We start from the raw sequence: 12376 nt of genomic DNA on the forward strand, positions 1-12376 counted from the left end.
GAGGGAGAAGCAGACTCCCTGCTGAGCAGGGAGACCGATGTGGGGCTTGATCCCAGGACCCTGAGATCATGACCTAAGCCAAAGGCAAAGGCTTAACCCACTGAGCCACCCAGGTGCCCTTGCTAGAACTTTCAAAAGGAATTTCGATTGAACTTTTAGTAGCCTCTCTAGGCCAGAAGCCAAGCCAAATACTTGTCGTCAGACATGACTGTAATACCTGTATATTTGGGGGAATTCCTCTTTACAAGGTCCCCAAAGTATCCTGAGGTTCCTGCACCTGCCAAAAAGTGACACTTTCTACTCAGCTGGCAAGGCTGTTGGGAACTCTGTGAGCACCTATGAGGCCAACAGTTCCAAGGGACTTTATGGCTCCAGGTTTCATAAAGTCAACCTCAGTTTCTTAAAGCTGTATGGTCATATCTGAGTCTATGCATGTCTCTCTCAAATATGACATTCCAGTCAAAGCCTTAGTAAAAAAAACAATGTTTCTAATGGTGTCCTGTTACAAGGAGAACAGATTCTTTTTTTTTTTTTTTTAAGATTTTATTTATTTATTTGACAGAGAGAAATCACAAGTAGACAGAGAGGCAGGCAGAGAGAGAGGAAAGCAGGCTCCCCACTGAGCAGAGAGCCCGATGCGGGACTCAATCCCAGGACCCTGGGATTATGACCCGAGCTGAAGGCAGTGGCTTAACCCACTGAGCCACCCAGGTGCCCCTCTTTTTTTTTTTTTTTTAAGATTTTATTTATTTATTTGACAGAGAGAGACATCACAATTAGGCAGAGAGGCAGGCAGAGACAGAGAGGGAAGCAAGCTCCCTGTTGAGCAGGGAGCCTGATGCAGGGCTCCATCCCAGGACCCTGAGACCATGACCTGAGCTGAAGGCAGAGGCTTAACCCACTGAGCCACCCAGGTGCCCCAGGAGAACAGATTCTTATTGAAATTTGCAAATAACTCTGATTGCCACAAAAGAAAGAATACTTACTGAGACTTATTGAATTTCAGAGGATTCAGGTAAAGAGAAAAGTTAAGTGCTTCCATTTGTTTACAAATGAGTAGGTTTTTTTTTTTTTTTTAAGATTTTATTTATTTATTTGACGGAGAGAGAGAGAAAGAGAGCACAGCAGGGGAAGAGGGAGAGGGAGAAGCAAGCTCCCTACCGAGCAGGGAGTCCATCTCAGGACTCTGGGATCACAGCCCAAGCTGAAGGCAGACGCTTTGTGAACTGAGCCACCCAGGAGCCCAACACGAGTCAATATTTTATCACATTTTTGGAAGTCACAGATATCTTAAGAGAAAGTTTCCTTAATCTGCAAGAGCAAACATTAGAGAAGCAACAATATTTCAAATATGAGTCACAAACACTATAATTGTCTTCCTCAGTTCATTTAGTTTCATGTTACTAATTCTTGTTCAGATTGAATGCAGCTTTTTTTTTTTTTTTTTAGATTTTACTTATTTTACGAGAGAGAGAGAGAGAGAGAGAGAGAGAGAGAACAAGCAGGAGGAACAGCACAGGGAGACGAGGAAGCAGGCTCCCCACTGAGCAGGAAGGCTGACATGGGGCTGGATCCCAGGACCCTGGGATCATGACCTGGGTTGAAGGCAGACGCTTAACTGACTGAGCTACCCAGGTGTCCCTGAATGTAGCTTTTTAGTTCTGGAAATTCTTACCCATTTTCGTTCTATGATCTTAAAGATATCAAATATCTGGATTTGTCCTAAAATTCCTTTTTATGAATCTCCTTGAAGAGGAACCATGTTTTGCAAGAGAATAAGAATAATTATAAATGATAAAAACTCAGAAATGGACATTTTAAAAAATATTTATTTATCTGAGAGGAGAGAGGGAGTGAGGGAACACAAGCAGAGGGGAGGGGGAGAAGCAGGTCCCCCTCCCAGTGGGGAGCTCAACATGGGGCTTGATCCTGGAACCCCAGGATCATGACCCAAGTGGAAGGTAGACATTCAACTGACTGAGTCACCCAGGTGCCCCAGAAGTGGACATTGTTAACAACCTGATCAACTTGATATGATGCCATTGACAAGGAAATTCAGTAATTCCTGTGAATAGAACACTTCAATAATTAGAATACTCAGTGATGGCATTATAACCAGAACTTAATGTACCAAATAAACAAAGCTAATTAGTCAAAGAGAGTTTATTTACAATTTAAATCTTAGGGAAGTTTGGGGCACCTGGGTGGCTCAGTGGTTTAAGCCTCTGCCTTCGGCTCGGGTCATGATCTCAGGGTCCTGGGATCGGGCCCCGCATCGGGCTCTCTGCTCAGCAGGGAGCCTGCTTCCCTTCCTCTCTCTCTGCCTGCCTCTCTGCCTACTTGTGATCTCTGTCAAATAAATAAATAAAATCTTTAAAAAAAATAAAAATAATAAATAAATCTTAGGGAAGTTTGTTTAAACCTTAGAAAAAAATTTTGAAGAGTTTTAGAATGTCTTTTTCTTTTTATTTATTTTTAAAGATTTTACTTACTTGTCAGAGAGAGAGAGAACACAAGTTGTGGGAGTGGCAGGCAGAAGGAGAAGCAAAGTCCCTACTGAGCAGGGAGCTCAATGAGGGACTCGATCCCAGGACCCTGGGATCATGATCTGAGCCAAAGGCAGACACTCAATCGAATGAACCATGCAGGCATCCCTAAAACCTTAAAAAGTTTTAAAGCGCATGTCTAAATTGAATTATGGATCATCAAAGGCTTGATAAAGACAAAACAGAAACTGTTTTTTTTGGGCAAAGAAAAGAGACAACAACATTTTCTTATCAGGAACAGACCAACAGGGGCACCTGGGTGGCTCAGAGGTTTAACCCTCTGCTTTCAGCTCAGGTCATGGTTTCAGGGTCCTGGGATCGAGCCCCACATCAGGCTCTCTGCTCAGCAGGGAGCCTGCCTCTCTGCCTACTTATGATCTCTCTCTCTGTCAAAGAAATAAATAAAAATCTTTTTTTAAAGGATTTTATTTATTTGTCTTAGAGAAAGCGAGATAGAGTGAGCAGGGGGAGGGGCAGAGGGAGAGAGAGAATCTTTTTTTTTTCTTAAAGATTTTATTTATTTATTTGACAGAGAGAGATCACAAGTAGGCAGAGAGACAGGCAGAGAGAAAGGAAGGGAAGCAGGCCCCCCGCTGAGCAGAGAGCCTGATGCAGGGCTTGATCCCAGGACCCTGAGATCATGACCTGAGCTGAAGGCAGCGGCTTAACCCACTGAGCCACCCAGGCAGCCAGGAGAAGAAGAATCTTAAGATGACTCTGGACCCAGGCCCAAGCCTGACGAGCCTGACACAGGGCTCCATCTCAGGAACCTGGGACCATGACCCGAGCCAAAACCAAGAGTTGGATGCTCAAAAGACATGAGCCACCCAGGTGCCCCCAAAATGTGAATCTTTTACCAGTGTACTTTTAAAATCCATTCATTTTAATCTTAGTCTGTCTTGACCACACATAAAATTCCTTTCCAAAGACTTCCCTTCACAAAACCTTCTACAACTTTCCTTTGCATTCAGATTTTGTCCCAAGCCACTTCTCTCCAAACAGCCGATCTCATTTAGGACAAAATTACCTTTTTCTGCCTTCAACAAACAGGTATTCCCAGTCCTCAAACCCTTCTTCCACATACAGAGTTGCTTTCCTTCTTTCCAACAGTTATTCATTACATCTAGCAGAATTTTGCCCTCTTTGAAACCTTAGTGTCTGGGGAAAACCAAGGAGTAACCAGTTGTGAACTGTCACACCAGAGCTCTTTGGATGGCAAATTTATGGATATATTTAAGCCCAAACATGTTCTCCAACAGACCCAAATATCCTTAGTTTCTCTGCAATAAGAAGTCAAAAGGACAAACCTATGTTCAGTAATCAGTGCTGTAGCTGGTGTGGGTGGTGTTAGGTCCAGGGGATGCTCTTCTTGCCCCTCAATGGTGAGGGTAGGAGGAGAAGCCAATGGTGCTGGAGGCACCGAGCATGGTCTAGAAGCCATTAACATAGGCCATGGCCAAGGCAGTGCAGAAACAGGAGGAGGGGGAGAGGCAGGAGGAAGCAGAAGAGGCTAAGAGCTGCCAGAAAGCAGAGAACAAGGTTTCCCCATCCTAAACCTCATCAGCTCAACCAGATGAGCAGACCCCATGTTTTTCTTCAACCAACGTGGAAACAGGCTGTCCATATGGGGCCAGAGATGACAGGGAACTTCCCTGAAACTAAAGGAGTATTGGCAGCAGCTTGGGAATATTTTGTAAAGTCCCTGTCCCTGAGGTTGACTAACCAGAAACAGCTGGCTCCAATTATCATAGCCATTAACCTGGGAAATGAATGAGGGAGAAGCCCCCTCTATCTATTAGGAGGAGGAATAATGAAGGAGGGTCAGTGTCCCTTTCATTATAAATGACTGTGTTTCCTCCAGCAACCTTGGTTCCATCAGGAGAAGGCCTGTTCAGGAGATACCTGGGTGGCTCAGTAGGTTAAGCATCTGCCTTTGGCCCAGGACATGATTCCAGGGTCCTGGGATCGAGTCCTGCCTTGGGTTCCTTGCTAAGTGGGGAGCCTGCTCCTCCCTCTCCCTCTGCTGCTCCCCCTGCTTGTGTCTCTCTCTGATAAATGAATAAAAGCTTTTTAAAAAGAAAGAAAGAAAAAGAGGAGACATATTTAGATAATTATCATCCAATATATCAGGAGGTACTTTACTGGCCTGGATACTGACCAAATACATTCTTCCAGATGGCCTTAGATTCAGGTCCTGATTTAGAGCCATGAAGACCTAGACCTGTGGTGCCTCTGTCCATTTGTCCTCCTTCCTGTAGAAGAGATCTAATTCACAGGCCATAGTGAGGCCATGCTGTGTTATAGAAGATCAGTATCCTTTCTCAAATTTTGCAATCCAAATGATTTCCAGTGGGTTAAAATGGGTGCCCGAGGGAGAGTCCTTAGGAGTTGGGAAAAAAAGCCTAGAAGGTCCATTACCAAGAAAGTTCCCCCAACTCCCATGTGGAGGATGTGTCAGAGATTCTGGGAGTCAAAAGTTACCGGAGGCATCCTTGAACGCAATCGCTATGATCACTGTCCTGCCATAAAAGACCCTACAGAAGAGATATTAGAACCTCCCCTTCCCCCTTGTATTCTAGGGTACAGATGGGTGCCTGGTGAATGAACCAAAATCCCGTGCCACGCCATGCTGTGAAGGCTTGTGCTATACTGTGCTATGAAGGCCGTGTCATTTTTAACCCATGGAAAACACTAGAAAAATTTTCCAAGGGTAAGTTACCCAATTTTGTAGTTGAAGTGGTTAGTAGAGGTCACAATGGAAAAGAGTAAAGATAGAAATCCATCATGGTCTAAGCTAGATTCCAACAAATGTACTCTTAAAAAGCCAACTTCCCTAGGAAATGGTCCTGAGTTTGGTTTTAATTCAATCCAGTATTGATTTCAGCTGTCTCTGAGTGGAGGTCTTGGAGCCAGAAGTGGCTAGACCAGGGATGTGGAAGGGATCACATTAGACCAATGAGAAGGAGACCTCATATGGGAGTCTTAAAGAGCAGCAACTGTCCTGATGACTTAGGTGGCTGTCCTGTGCCCCAAACAGATAGTTTTCTTTAAGGACAGGAATAAAGAGAGGGCATCAAGTTTCTTGGTCTTATTACCATTCTGGCCAGGGTACTAACTTCCAGCCAAAAGGCAGGCTCTTTCCTCCCCATAGCATAGCCACGGGCTAGAGGATTGCAACCTAAGCAATCGACATGAAAATGTCCCAATAAGACTATATGCCTTGAGGAACCCCTGGAATGAGAGTAAAGGAAGAGAAGAGGAAGTGCTCACCAAATTTGCACCAATGCTCAGAGTCCAGATGAGAAGACACAAAGCCATGTTTGATGCCAGAATGATGCAGAAATGTTGGGGTTCGGAGAAAACCATCCAGAAAGAATTCTTGAGACGTCTTCAGTGCAAAAACAAGGTTTTATTAAAGCACTGTGACAGGACCTGTGAGCAGAAAGAGCTGCACTGGGGTGACAGGTGACTAATATACTTTCAATTGGGAGAGGGTAAAGGGGTAGCAAAAATCTCTAAGGAATTTTGGAAGCAAGGTTTCCAGGACCTTGAGGGAGCTAGCTGTTGTTAGGAAAATGTCCTTTGGGGTGCATTGGTGGCTTAGTCGATTAAACTTCTGTCTTTGACTCAGGTCATGACCTCGGAGTCCTCAGATTAAGCCCTGCACTGGGCTCCATGCTCAGCAACAGCTGCTTCTCCCTCTCCTTCTGCTTCTCTCCCCTGCTCATGCTTGCATATACACTCTCTATCTCAAATAAATAAAATCTTAAAAAAAAAAAAAAGAAAAAGGTCCTTTATTATGTGTTTAGTAAAAAAACTCACTCAGGAGACCCTTCGGATGTATATCAGAAGGCTGTATGTTTGGAGGATGGTAATATATATCTGGGGGGGTAGAGAAAAAGGAAGTTTCCAAAGAATTTTTCCCCCCAAAGGAATTTTTATATGTTAAAGGAGACTTACAGGATCTTAGAGATTGGGGATAATTGTTAATATTAATGATAATGTTAATGTTTTGTCCTCAGCCAAGTATTAACATTGAGGCTGTTGAGTTCCTAGAGGAAGGTTACTCTGCTTGTTTCAAGGACTTGTTAATGAGCTCTAAGTATAAGAAAATTTAATTTTTTCTTTTGCCTTTGTTTTCCACATCATTGAGCACCTTTTCATTGCCTGTTGGCCATCTGTATGTCTTCTTTGGAAAAGTATCTGTTCAGATCCTCTGCCCATTTTTTAATAGGGTTTTTTTTTTTAAATGGGTGACTTGTAGGAGTTCTCTATATATTTTGGAAATTAACTCTTTATTGAACATATGATTTACAATTATCTTCTCCTGATCCTTAGGTTGCCTTCACATTTTGATGATGGTTTCCTTTGCTCTGTTGTTTGATGTAGTCCAATTTATTTATTATTGCTTTTGTTTCTCTTGCCTTTGGAGTCAGCCCCACAAACATATCTCTAAGATAGCTGTCAAGAGTCTACCACTTTTATTTTTTTCTAGGAATTCTGTGGTTTCAGCTCTTACATTCAAATCTTGAATAATCCATTTTGAGTTAATTTTTGTATATGGTGTAAGATAGTGGTTAAGTTTTACTCTTCTGCATGTGGATGTCCAGTTTTCCCAGAACCATTGATTGAAGAGAATTTCCTTTCTCCTTTGAACGTTCTTGGCTCCTTTTCCATAAATCAACTGTCCGTATATGCATAGGTTTATTTCTGGGCTTTCAATTCTGTTCCATTGAGCTGTGTGTCTGTTTTTATGCCAATATCATACTGTTTTGATTACTATAGCTTTGTAGTATAATTTGAAATCAAGGATCATGGAGCACCTGGGTGGTTCAGTCAGTTAAATGTCTACCTTTGGCTCAGGTTGTGGTCTCTGGGTCCTCCTGGGATTGAGTCCCTCAGGCTTCCTGCTTGGTGGGGAGCCTGCTTCTCTCTGTCTCTCTCCCTTAGCCCCTCCCCACTGCTCATGCCTCCCTTACACCACAGGATAGGTAATTCCAACAGAATGCCAATAAGGAAACAGTGGTCTTGAATGACACATCAGACCAGATACACTTAACATACATATACAGAACATTCTAGATCACACGTTAGGCCACAGAGCAAGTCTCCATAAATTCAATAAGACTGAAATCATATCAAGTATCTCTTCTGACCACCATGTTATAAAACTAGAAATCAATTACAAGAAGAAAACTGGGAAAACCACAAAAATGTAGAGATTCAACAGGATGCGGCCGAGCAAACAATAGGTCATCAAATAAATCAAAGGGGGAAAAAAGATTACCTAGAGACAAATGAAGATAGAAATACAATGTACCAAAATCTATGGGATGCAGCCAAAGGGGTTCTAAGAGGGAAGATCATAGCAATACAGGCTCTCCTCAAAAAACAAGCCAAAAAACAAAAAACCAGATAAACAATCTAACTTAACACCTAAAGGAACTAGAAAAAGAAGAACAAACGAAGGCTAAAAGTAGGAGGAGGAAGGAAATCATAAAGTTCAGGGTGGGAATAAATTACTAAAGACTAAAAAGACAATAGAAAAGATGAATGAAACAAAGCTGGTTCCTTAAAAAGATAAACAACAGGGGCACCTGGGTGGCTCAGTGGGTTAAGTCTCTGCTTTCAGCTCAGGTCATGGTCTCAGGGTCCTGGGATCGAGCCCCGCATCAGGCTCCCTGCTCAGTGGGGAGCTTGCTTCCCCTCTCTGTCTGCCTGCCTCTCTACCTATTTGTGATTTCTTTCTCTGTTAAATAAATAAATAAAAATTCTTTAAAAAAAAAAAGATAAACAACATTTAACAACCTTTAGCTTGACCAACCAAGAAACAGGAGGAGTTAGTGTTTCATGGGGATAGAGTTTCAGTTTGACACAAGGAGAAAGTTCTATGGATGGAGGCTGGTGATGACCACACAATAATGTGAATGTGATTAATGCCCCTGAACTGTTCACATAAACATGGTTAAAATGGATGTGATTTAAAATTTACTCCAAATTAGGAGGAAAAAAGTGTTCTAGAGTCTTCAAGTGTCAGATTCCTAGAATTTGGGTATTTTAGGGACAGTAACCTTCAAGCATGTCCCTCTGAGCATACTCCAGGCTCTGACCCAGGCCAGCAGGCTTGTCCACAGCACCCTCTCTCAGTGGGCTGGCCAGACTCCAGCAGAAGCTCTGGTTGGACCACGATGGTCCATTATGGGCTTGCCGCGACAGGGGAGACCCACACCATGGGGACAAGAAGGTGTTTGTTTGTATTGAGTCCAAGGAAGTCTAGTTTTGCACTGGACTGGCCCCAAACAGAACTGGGGGAATGACTCTCTGTTTGGACATCTTGATTTTTATCTAGGAGACAGGAGGAATGGGGTGAGGCTGCAGCTATACCTGTGATAAGTGACTGTTGTTCCTGGTAGCCAGGAAGGGGGACTTTGGGCCATTTTTGTGGTTTGTATGGTGTTCTTGTTTTTCTCTGTGCTCATACATGGTTATGAAAAGGTCTTTCAGGGCACCTAGGTGGCTCAGTTGGTTAAGCAACTGCCTTTGGCTCAGGTCATGATCCTGGAGTCCCAGGATGCAGTCCCACATCAGGCTCCCTGCTCATCAGGGAGTCTGCTTCTCTACCTGACTGTCCCACTTTTCATGCTCTCTCTCTCTCTCTCTCATTCTCTCTCTCTAATAAATAAATAAATTTTTAAAATAAGAAGAAGAGGGGAACCTGGGTGGCTTAGTGGATCAAGCCTCTGCCTTTGGCTCAGGTCATGATCCCAGGGTCCTGGGATGGAGCCCTGCATTAGGCTCTCTGCTCAGCAGGGAGCCTGCTTCCCTCTCTCTCTCTCTGCCTGCCTCTCTGCCTACTTGTCATCTCTGTCTTTCAGATAAATAAATAAATATTTAAAAGAAAGAAAGAAAGAAAGAAAGGAGGAAGTAAAGAAGGAAAGAAAAGGAATTCCTTTTCTATTGCTGCCACACCAGATGACCACACATTTAGCAGCAGAAATTTCTTATCTTGGGTGTTCCGTGGGTCCAGAGTCCAGGCACAGCATAGCTCAACTGGGGTTTGTGCTCAGGGTCTGACAGAGCCAAAGTCAAGGCGAAATTCAGTGGCACTTAATACAACCATCACCTCTGTCTAGATCCAGAACATTCCCATCCCCACAAAAGGAGACCCTACCCCATCAGCAGCCACTCCTCCTCCCCCTCCTCCAGCCTCTGAAAGCCACCAGTCTGCTCACCATCTCTATGGGTTGGCCTGTTCTGGATGTTTCATATACATGGGCTCCTACAATGTGTGGCTTTTCGAGTCTGCCTTCTCTCACTCCTCACGATGTGTTCAATGTTCTTCCACACTGTGGTAGGAGCCCAGGCTTCATTCCTTTTTATGGCTGAAGAATATTCCCCTTTAGGGATGCAACACATTTTGTTCATCCGTTCATCTGTTGATGGGCATCTCAGTAGTTTCCATCTTTGGATGGTTGTCTGACACACTGTTATAAACACATATGGACAGGGTTTTTTGTCTTTTAGCCATTTTTGTCCCATTTGCTCGGGGAGACACTCTCAAGAATATGCACAGAAAGACAAGATTATTTCCATTAAATCGGCTTTAAAATTTCCCAAGTGAGGGGCGCCTGGGTAGTTCAGTGGGTTAAAGCCTCTGCCTTCGGCTCGGGTCATGATCCCAGGGTCCTGGGATCAAGCCCCGCATCGGGCTCTCTGCTCAGCAGGGAGCCTGCTTCCCTTCCTCTCTCTCTCTGCCTGCCTCTCTGCCTACTTGTGATCTCTGTCTGTCAAATAAATAAATAAAATCTTAAAAAAAAAAAGTTTCCCAAGTGAGGAGAAAAGGGAGGAAGACAGAAGAAAGAAGTGAGGGGAGTCATCATCAGACCTGACATTTCCCCTGTCAAAAAAGGACCTTTAGGATTCTTAGGGGGAGAAGTTTCAGTGGAGGAAAATTCATTTGGCACATGCACGCACAAAACAGAGCCACTACACTCAGTTAAAAATATTAATTTGGGTCCTTGACAACCTCCTCAGACCCTAGATTGTAGAGTCAGCCCTTATTACAAACACCCCAGGTCTGAAACAAACAAAGGGGTATCTCCTATATTTGGCCAAATTCTCTATTTAGACAGATGCAACAGAGGATGACCTTGTAACAGTTTTTTTTTCCCCCCTTTCTGTTTCTAGATCCCTGTCCAATGAAAGTCCCCTTAGTGGCCACTTCTATTTTAAACTGCATTCCAAATTGTCCCTGGTGGGGACAGTACCAGCAGAAAGAGCCATGTCTGTGTTAGTCTGATGGAAATATGAAAGACATGGGTGCCTGGTCCGGAAGAGGGGCAGCTTTTGATGGAGAAGGGATAGCACATGTGCAAACTTGGGTCTCCGGGACTTTGTTAGAGGCTGGCTGATAACCATCAGAGGCCGGATGCACCCCTTGGCTCGAGGCAAATGGAGATAAAAAAGCAGAGAAACAGAGATAGGATCGATTGGAGGAGATGACCTTTTAGGGTTCTCTCTTTTCTCTTTTCCCTTTAAGATTCCGGAATGGTGAAAAGTTTGTCCAAAGGATGCCGGTGTGAGAGACCTTCCCAAGTCCTCAGCCACCAGTGCTGAGTCAAGGGTGACTTACTAGGCCTTGGCCTCTCTCTCCTAACAGGCCCTTCCTCTCATGGACCCACAATCCTCAAGGGTTGTGGTGGGGCCCCGAAGTATGTTCATATCCTGACCCCCAGAACTGCAACTGTGACCTTATTTGGAAATAGGGCTTCTGTAGGTGTGATTAAGGCAAGGGTCTCAAGATGAGGGGCACCTGGGTAGCTCCTGTATTTAGGATGGGCCTTAAATACAATGACAAGCATCCTTATAAGAGACACAAGAGGAGCGCCTGGGTGGCTCAGCAGGTTAAAACCTCTGCCTTTGGCTCAGGTGATGATCCCAGGGTCCTGGGATCGATCCCCACATCGGGCTCTCTGCTCGGCAGAAAGCCGGCTTCCTCCTCTCTCTTTCTGCCTGCCTCTCTGCCTACTTGTGATCTCTGTCTGTCAAATAAATAAATAAAATCTTAAAAAAAAAAAAAAAAAGAGAGAGAGAGAGGGACAAGAGAAGGCCAGGTGAAGAAGGAAGCAGAGATTGGTCACAAGCTGAGGGATGCCTGGGGCTACCAGAAGGTGGAAAAGGCAAGGAAAATGCTTCCCAAGAGCTCTTGGAGGGTCCCAGGTAGGGGAAGTGAGGGTCTTAGAGGACCTCCATCCCTGTTGACTCCCTTCAGCCAAAACCCACCAGAAACACAGCTGCAGTCAAAGTCAGGTGTATTGGCTTGTTGCAATGAGGCTCTGTGGAGCCTTCTAGGAAAACGGTGGTAAGAAGGACTTGTTATGAAGCTGGGCTTTATGTTAGGTGACTTGGGAGGGTGCTCAAGGAAGTGGGGACAATTCTTATTTTGACACTTTTTACCAAGAGTTAGAGGAACCAAATGGGGCCAACGCTGTGATTAGTGAGAAGGAGCTGTCACACACGTTACCCAGGACACCGATGGGGAAGTTTTACCCTTTTTGTGGTTTGGACCAATGCCCTTATTTTTGTCCGTGGTCAGAGCAACCGGAGGGGTCTTGTTTTTGTCTCGCTCCAAGCTGGCCAGCGCAACCTTTTCTGATTCTGATGTTCTGTAGGATTATGTTCAACAGGAGAACAGCATGGCTTAGCTGTGGATGCTGTGCCAACTCCCAGGAGACCAAGGTCAGGGTCAGCATGCTTCTCTCTCACTCTACAGTCATCACCCAGCCTTTCACACGCTATCCCTCTGCCCAGAATGCCTTTTTCTCCCTTTC

This window comes from Mustela erminea, chromosome 1 (genome assembly GCF_009829155.1).
Source record: "Mustela erminea isolate mMusErm1 chromosome 1, mMusErm1.Pri, whole genome shotgun sequence".
NCBI classification, from domain to species: Eukaryota; Metazoa; Chordata; class Mammalia; order Carnivora; family Mustelidae; genus Mustela; species Mustela erminea.